Source organism: Charadrius vociferus, unplaced genomic scaffold (assembly GCF_000708025.1).
Source record: "Charadrius vociferus isolate BGI_N301 unplaced genomic scaffold, ASM70802v2 scaffold173, whole genome shotgun sequence".
In the NCBI taxonomy this organism is placed as follows: Eukaryota; Metazoa; Chordata; class Aves; order Charadriiformes; family Charadriidae; genus Charadrius; species Charadrius vociferus.
The window spans coordinates 4,609,741-4,619,471 of record NW_009648369.1 but is presented as its reverse complement, the minus strand read 5'-3'; positions in this window follow the sequence as shown (position 1 = coordinate 4,619,471).

Sequence of the window (9,731 nt, the reverse complement as noted above, 5' to 3'; positions counted from 1 at the left end):
TAACAGCACACTCTATGGTCCATCATGTTTTTAATTTCTCCAGTCATCCAACATACAGTACATAATGTGGTCATAGTTGCATGAGAATGATTTTATATATATACACAGTCTTTCCCCCAGAAGAGTCCCAGATCATGTTCATAAAATATCATCTGTGAATAGGTTTATACACAAGGGTTTAGGGAAATGTAATTAAGGATCTGTTATACCTTTGTATAAATATTTCCAACTTTTGGGGTTTTTTTAACCGGACATGTATTGCAGATCTGTTATAATATTGGCCATTTAATCCTTATGTTTCTTGCTAATCAGGAATTTTCTTCTCTTCTTCTCCCCTTTGAACTTTTTCTTGGTTACTCCTGGTGTTCTTATCAGGATCCTAAGGCATGGAAAAATTTTGCAAGAAATTGCAAAATAAGAAAAACTGACAGTGAAGACTACAAGAGGGAACATTGCATGCTTTCTTTGCACGACTTCACTGCACCAAAACCAAAATGGAGGCCTGTCTTTGAAAACAGAAGACTCCTTGAAGGAAGTAAATTGCAGTTCAGAGATAACACAGACAGAAACTTATTAGAGTTACATATCTCCCATGGGCCAAATTTCAAAAGCTATTTAAACAGCACTATGAATTACCTGAGCCTTATGGAGCAGAACGAGGAGACTCACTATAATGTACTGCCTAGACTTAAAGACAATCAGACCCAGAGCGTAAAGCAGTATATTTTTGCAAACTCCAGAAAGGACAGTCCTATTGTGTGGAGAAAATATAACTTTGCTTAGAACTGAGATTAGTAACTCCAGTTCAGTGTTAGGTTTGTCTCCATATAAAGCAATTGAGATAGGTACATTCCTTGTATTTTTGTACAGGCATGTTTAAACATAGGACAGCTTTCTCAGAGAGAAGATCCTATAAAATATGTTCACCCTGAAGTGAACAGACAAATATTTCAGGGCGAGGGTTTCTTTTGGAAAATGTTAACGAAAACAATTTTTTTTAATCTAGTTTTTTGAAGGAAATCAAGTAGCCAAGAAAAAAGAAAAAGACATTTTAAGAAAAAAAAATGCCTCTGAAATGCTTTTTGGAGGCTCAAAAACCTGCAGTTTGGCTACCACCTGCCTTCCCCTCCCTCAGGCTCCAGAACCAGGCTACATATTTCATTATAGCCCCCTATTTCCTCTGCTGCTGTGTTGCAGTATGGGAGTCTACGGCCACTGTGATTTTAAATGACAATGCCTTCATGAGTAATCTAGCTCCCATAGAATAATAAAGACTTGAGGTTCCTAACCTCCCAGAAATACCTCAGCAACATTTAATAATATTTTTCTTTGTTTCCTGAGCTACTCTTTCAACAAAAAGCCATAACTTTATAGGAAAAGCCATCTCTTCCTCTTAGAGAGCTACTGTTAGGGACCAAAGGCTTGAAAGTATTAGTCTGGGAGATTTTTGATGAACCATGCAGGGTGGCGAAGTTCATCATAACTAACCAAGTCTTTCCCTACTTAACTTTGAACCTTCTTCTCTGAGACAGTTAGTCGTCCAGCAGCTGGTCAGCTGGAGACAAGTCACACACACCCTTCCCTTTACTAGTATCCCTATCAGTATATAGGCTGGATAGATTAAAGTCCTTGTCCACAAATTTCACATGCGTTCCTTATAAAACAGGGCCATGTACAGGAGCAAGCTCTGTCCTGTGATTGTCCCTGCTGTTGAATTACTAGGATGCTTCAAGGCATAGCTTTGGATGTGTTGACTCGTGGTGCCAGAATACAGCTCGGACACAGCACAAACCAAAGTCCCATCCAGCAGCCTGGACAGAACCACCTTCTTTAAGGGTACAAGTCAGGTTGGACACATGGACAGGAATCATGCTCTTCCACTTAGCTTCAGGGCCAGACAAGCAGCCGGGACTTAGTTAAGAATAGGGATGTAGTCATAGTGATTAAATGATTGACCCCACAGGAGTATTCTCCCACTTCATGTGCTCTTCTGTTCAGATGCTGAGGACACCCTTCAGCAAACACCCAGTTAGAAAGTGTGCTGAACTGACAGCCAAATGACCACCTGTATTTTATTTTATCCCCCAAGTTTTCACGTCGCAGCTCAGAACAATTATGCTGTGAGTCTGATAGAGTTTTATGCGGCAGTTTTTCATTCTCCAAGATAGACTACATGTCTCCATGGTACGTATTTTATTGGTAGATGTGAGTCTGTTATTAACACATTCTAGAAAGGTGAGGCTTTTCCCTTCATATTTTTAGCTCTGGAGGTCCTCAATTTAATCTGCAGTGCATCAGACAGCATCACAACTGTCACATTAGTATACTAATCTTCAACTGCTGATCTGCTGATCACTACTGTTAATTGGAGAGATGGACTGTTCTGGGTCTCTAATCTTACAAAGATCTGATTTCTCGTTAAGCAGCTTATGAGATACTCATATGCATATGCATGTTCTAGAAAAAACGATCACAAAATCATATTTAATGACACTGTTACTTACCTGAAGTTATTCAGCTATTTAAAATTAGTCACTTGTAAATTACTTCATTGCATATGAAAGTATTCTTTCTATGCCAAAATGCCCTGAAATGCAGTAAAGGCATATGTGCAGAGTAAGGTTAGATGAGGTTCATTATTCATTGAACTTCATAACATATGTATGAGGTTCACTGTCTTCCATGGTATTTCAACTAGACTTGGACCATTGCTTCAAGTCAAACTTGTGCTGAAGTGTTTTTCTGAGCAGAAATGGACTCTCAGAAATCCCTCATTGGTCTGCTTAACCAGCAATTCTAACACTAATTAGTATCAGCATTAAAACCCCCACCAAGACATGACACTGAAATTCAGAGAAGGCTGGATAAAATTGCAGCTTGCATTCTTTAAATATTTATACAGTACATCAAAACAAATGAAACTGGAGATTCCATTTCCAGCATGAGCTGCAACATTGCTAGAATGGGGTCTACTGTGTCATGCCACTTATTTTCATTTCTTTGATTTTTTTTTTTTTATGACACTTCTGCTGAATCAGTAATCAGGGACAAGGGACAGAGTCATACTGTTTTAAATCTTCTGTATTCCTAAGAGTAAACAGATATCCAGTGAAGCAAGTTAGAGAGACCTTTAACTCTGAATTATTTTGAGAGTATGAAAGTCCCTTTCACAGATCATGTTTATTACAGAACTGAAAAGTTGTAAGTATTTGTATTAAAATTTGTATACTTCAAAGAAAACACCTAAGAAAAATCTATCCTTTTAATACAAATTCCTCATTTAATTAATCAGGTCTGAGTGTCTCAGGTCTGAGATACACAGATTCTCGTGAAGGTTAATATTATCTCTACAGAAAAAAAATGTGTGTAGAGTTTGATAGTAAGAACTATTTGTCTGTTGGTTTTTCCTCTGTTTTGGAGCAACATGAATGCAGTAGTAGATCAGCTGTAATATCAGGGACTTCCAAGTGACCATGACATTTACCAAAGATTTGGTGAAATATTTAAATAAAAAGTGGAATAGTAAAGACTACTCCTGCCACTCTGCTCTTTCTTAAGCACCTGAACATTGTGGTTACACAGAGCCCTGGAATCCAATCCAAAGCTGTGGTCTGCATGGACGAAGCAGTGTACACGTACAAGTCTTTGCTGTTGTTATTACTTTTAATAGATTTTTTTTCACCACTTACATGACATACAATTTTCTTCTACTAAAGATGGAATGGAATAACCAGAGTAAGGTCTGATCCCAAATGTGAACTAGGGCACAGTCTACAAAATAAAAGACTAGAAGAAGGATATAATAACATATAAAAGACTGCCACCAAGAAAATGGGAATGATACACTTCCTGTTGAGGCTGAACAGACGAAATAACAGTATGATGAAACTGAAACATGGAAGACTCATGTCAGGCCTTAGGAAATACCACTCTAACAGAAACAGAATATCTGGGGAACTTGTGAACCCTCCATCTAACAGAAAAAGAATATCTGGGGAACTTGTGAACCCTCCATCTAACAGAAACAGAATATCTGGGGAACTTGTGAACCCTCCATCACTGAAGGTCTCTAAATTATATCAGAACTTCTGTCAGAAATGACAGAAATACAGCACTTGAAGGCAGGAGAAATGTAGGTGATTTCTTGAGATCCTTCCCAGCTCTGTGATTCTGTAAGCAGTTCATATGTTGGTGCTTGGAGGAGGAAATGGGATGCTCTGAGTGTCCCACTTACAATGGTGTCTGCAAAGTTTGTCTGGTTTCATATTGAAGAAAATGTCATTATTGTTTTTCATTAAAGAAAGCAGCAGTGTTTTGGCCCAGACTTTTTTTTCTCAGTTCTCTGAAAGTGTAGAAGCAGAGCACAGCCATCCAGCACTTTGAATAGTGATGCTTTTTACACGAGAGCAACCACAGTATCAAGTCAACCAAAGATCCAGCTAGTCCAGTATATGGACTCCAGTGGTGCCCAGTAGGGAGATGCCCGCAGAAGACCAGATGCTCACAGTGAACAGTCATGGCCTACTCACTTTTTCCTTGCTTCACAAGATATTAAAGACCTTTCCCAGTCCATTTAGTTTCTTTCACTGTAGTGCACCATACTGGCCCAAGTTGAAATCCATTTTGGGAAAGATGGACAGGGGAGAAACAATGGCCCAACTCTCTCATCCTTTTTTGGTAGGAACTGAACAATTTTAATGACAGTAAGACAGTAATATGTAGTGAGATAACATCCCTTATTAAATGTTCGAAACCTTTTATATTGAGACCGTGCAGCCCTGGCTGTCATTATTTCCTTGCATAGGGAGGGGATCCTTAGTTTCTATATTAATTCAAGAGTTCATCTTCTAAAGAAGGTCTAAAAATCAGGATGTGCAGTGGAGGACTATCCCCTACCTTACAAATCCCATAAATGAGATGCCATATTTTAGACCTGTATTAAAAAAGATTACATTTCTGGTAGCTTATGGCAGTGGAAAAAAAAAAAAAAAAGTGTTTTCTTGCAATTTTGTTGATAGAGTTACAGGCCACACACAGACTATCCAGACTTACGCTGAGCTGGAAATAAAATTTCAAAGTCACTTCCCACATCAACCGTGTTTTCCCAACAAGACTGTCTCACGTAGATCTGATCCCAGTGCACCAAAATTAAAAGCTCTGAACTCCCTGGCTGAACTCAATTCCAGTATAAATCTAGCCAAAATGCATTTGGGCCATTCCAACAACTTATGGACTTGCAGAGTTTCTGCAAGCCCTTGGTAGTTCAGCCATTTATAGGCCTGAGTTTCAAAGAGTTTCAGCTTCCAGAAACCTCCCCCTGCAAACTCAGAGCTAAACCAAATCCACCAGCTGAATCTCATTTGTTTATGCATTTATTTATGTATGTGTTTCATTGATTTATGTATTGGTCCTAGAGTAGAAGGGATATGAAATCCCCTCCCTGCTACTGGGTTTTGTTAAACACCATGTGCTTGAGCCGGGCTTACTGAAGGAATTGCTAAGGTTCATGTTCTATCCAATGAACTTTCCTTGGCCCATTACAGCAATGACCAAAGGCCATTTCTTTCTTTTCTCTGTTTTATCTCCTCAGTCTTGTACAGTGAACTTGCAGTGTCTCACTCTGCCCATGATCTGTGCATGCTCATGAAAGTTTTTCAGCTCTCAAGTTCCTGAAGAAAATTCTGATTTGGCACAGCCTCAAGTTCTTCTTTTAAACACAAACATTATCTTCCTTGCTTTGGCACTCTCCTTGTTTTTTCTGTCAGCCTTTTCCCCTCCCTTCCTCTTTGCTATGTCTACCTTCCCTCTACCTCACTCAATTCCTCCATGAAAAAAGCTAACATTCTTAGAAAAATTCATGTTTATATGGTGATTGTCTTAGCTTAGAGCAGTGCTACCGGGCAACACCATAAATAAAACATTTCTCTGGTGCATTGTTAGATAATCTCTATCTCGCACTTTCCAAAACTTTCATGTGCTTCACTCATTTGGAAAATTGTTTTACTCCATGTCAACATTCCCACCTGTTCTAATTTTGTAGGTTTGTAATAATGATGCTGCTTAAGGCTTTGCCTCACTTTTGCGTTGACTTTAGGGAAACTTTAGAACTTGTGCCTGAGAGCTGCGACCTCCAGCAAGGAGAAAGTACTTTGGAATGACCTAAATCTTTCTGTGGTCATCAGATGCTCAGAAGAAACTTCTGTATCAACATCAGGAACACCAGTGCAGACAGAGAAGGAGCTGCTGAATGATACTTCAGGCAGCCCAACTCCTAACTGGGAGCATTCTGCACTATGTGCCAAATCTCCTGGAGGAACTCTGAATATAGCCCTTGTATCTTCAAGCCTCTGGATATAATGGAGATGTACAAATTATGTAAATGAACTTTGCCAACCTGTTACACAAAGGTCATGACAGAAGGAGGCTGTTTAGCACTTTCTCAGTCTTTCTTATGTATACATGGCCATGCATAATGACGTCTTATTTGGCAAAAAAATAAATATTGCGGTCCTTACACAAAGGAATATTGCCTGGTGAAAATAAGGCTGGGAGAAATCACTGCTCTGATGATTTCCATGGTAATTTTGCAATTGATCTCAACTGCATTGAGATTTTCCTCTTTAGTTAAGATAAATGAGGCCTGTAGAAAGTTCTCTGAAGGTGACAGATGTGTTATAGACAAAACAGAACTTGCAGACCATATTTGGTCTTTTCAGTTATTTTTCTGACATGCATATTCATTTACTAGATTAAACAGCCTTAAAAATAAATCTGCCCATATGCATATTAATGCTACTTTTTAAATAGCATATTTCCATATATTCAGTTACAAATATATCCTTCCTGTGCTTTTTTTCCTTAGGGGCTACAACAACTACTTATGATGGTTTCTTTAGAATTTTCAGCCTTTCATCTGCATTTGTATTTAGTGACTTTCATAGGAGCAACTGATTGCTGCATTCATAGTGATTTATGTGGAAAGGGAAGCATATTCATATTAAGCATATAATGAGAGTCCTGGAACATTAGTTTACATTTTGCTGGCAATCACAGTGGCTTTGGCAATGGATTTTAGATGACCTTAACATTCACTTCTAAAACATATGGGATAACTAGCCTCAGCCTTCACCCTACCGTTGATCTTTTAAAACAGTGAACACAAGATAAAGATCTGTTGTGGTTCTTTTCTCAGCTCTCCATAACATTTCATAAATAGGTCAGTTTTAGCATGTTTATATAAATTGATTCCCCTTCTGGGAATGCTGTGCTGTGATAAACAGTTCTTTCCAATTAGTTTGTTTTTTTTAAAAGGAGTTAGGGATTATTATTACAGCTAAAAATATTTTAAAAATAAGTATCTTCTAAGTCAAGAAAATGGTTTTTGTCTTTTACTGACAGATGAACTCTAAATTCCCACTCCTGTTCCCTTTAAAATCAATATTGCAGTCTCTACGCAAGTGGACTTCTTCTTTTAGACACTACAAAGAAGAAGATTTAGTCCTGCAACATAGTGCCCACTACTGCGAGCCATTTTAACCATAAGGAAGGAACGATTGAGGCCAATGAGACTTCTTTGGTTTGTAATCCCTACGCTTAACAGACATCTACAGGATCAACTCTCTTTTGTCATATTTGCTTTAGAAGTCACTCTGTTGGCTTACAGATTTGTACATTCCTTTAGACGCCAGCTGTCCTTTTAATTCCCAATAATGATCCATTTTATTTAATTTTGTTGTCAGGTCCATTTCTAGAAACATTTTGCATGGTAAGTCAGGTCAACTGGTGAATCAGCTGCCCAGTAACCTCCCTCAGCAATGAGTAGCACTAGATGCATCAGAAGAAGATGTAAGAAATAGTGAGAAATCATTAGGCAGGACAGAATGGACTTCTAGTTTTTGTTCATTATTGTTCATCTTGATGATCATATCTTTCTTCAGAATACTTAGCAGAATTATGGTGACAAATCTTGTGCCTTAACCCCCACTTCTTTGTATCATTGCAGCTTTAGGGGAGAGATCGAGACTCTGAGTGAACCTAACTCTGCTGCTCACTTTGTGGTAGGTTAGATCTTACAACAGATGGAATCTCTGAGGCATGTCAATTTAATTTTAGGTTGTGTGTGTAATGCACATGTTGCCAATTACAGTGGTGTATGATGCCTTTCTGGGAAGGAGGTCTTTCTCTCTCCCACTGGGTGAACATGCTAAGGATAAATTTTGCAAAAGTTATTAAATCTGGGCTCAGTCATGCCTTAGCAGCCTGCATGAGAAGGGAAATATCTTTCAAGGATTATTTCTGACTCTCTAGAAACAAGAGATTCCTCTCCTACTACTCTCTTAGCAGTAGTGCATCCAAACTCCCAGGGAACAGAGCAAAAGCTCCAGGTTTCAGATGGACCTCAGTGTTGATGCGGTTATACAGTTTCAGTTGAGCAAGGGACTTTGAACTTTGTTTGTTAGAATCCTATGACCACAGTTTTGAGGAAACTGGAAAACCCCAAAGCAGGCTCTCAAACAAGTGTTCAGGCAGATAGATTAATGGCATCAGCTACCTAACTCCTCAGTAGAAAAAAATACAGGAGCCAGGTAGCTAAGGTTAGTGACGAAGTCAATCTAAAACCACTGATAGATGCAGGACAGTGTCAGACAGCAAATTCACCTGGGAAAGAGGAGGAGGTGATGTTTTTTCTAATACAATTCTTCTAGCCATTGGGAGCAGCGGAAGGAAGCTCAGCCTAGCAGAGTGAGGCAAAGCCTTTTCCAGATAATCTGTGGTGATTATCTAATCGCTGGGTCATTTGTTCTTTGGGCGAATGTCATATCTATCACTTGTTTTATGTTCTCTGTTCTAAAAAGACTTTCCCTGTTTTCCTCTATTCCATCACTTGCGGAAGCCTCCATGCCAGCATACTGCATTGGCCTAGTTCCACAACCACACCAAACTATCACAGATGAGACTCCCAAACGAAACTTCCACCAGGCTTCCTTTTAGCGTGAGGCTGTAAAAGTCAGGATGATTATCTTTCTGAGGAATATATTCATGATACAGCACCCATACTTCCCAATTTTAAAGAGTGTCCTACAGTTATCACAAAAGGTTGAAATAACTGCATCCCTAACACTGTCGGTTTTTTTAACAGCATGTGAGATAAGACCATTTCATTGCATAAACATAAACTTTAATTGTTCATTTTAACTGTGTATTTGTAAGTTCCAGATGGTCTCACAGTCAGAGAGCAGTCCCTGACCCACTTTGCACACTAGTACAGATGTGGCTTCAGAAGCATGTTAGCTAAAGAGCTAATAGTCTACCAGTCGTGAGCAGTTCAGATGTTACCCTCAAGCCATATATGGTGCCTGTGCTCCTGGCCAATCCAAGACATTGAAGCTAGGCTCTCTCGAGCTCAAACCTGTAGTTTGACCTTTGCAATAGGGAAAAATAATACATTTATATGATGTGCAACATGGAACTCATACTCCAGCCAGCCTACACAGACGTTGTGGCTACAGAATACCAATACAAAATAAAGCAGAACAATTTGTATTTGTGTATAATATAAATGAACATTTGAAAATATCTATACATAAAAATTTATTTTGAAAAACCCATCAATATTAAAGTATTTATCCCTCATTTTCAAACTGGTTTTCACAACAAAAGCCTGGGTGTGCACATTGACTCAAAAACAAATTCTGGAACATTCAGACTTGACTGTAAACCCTTCAGCAGGA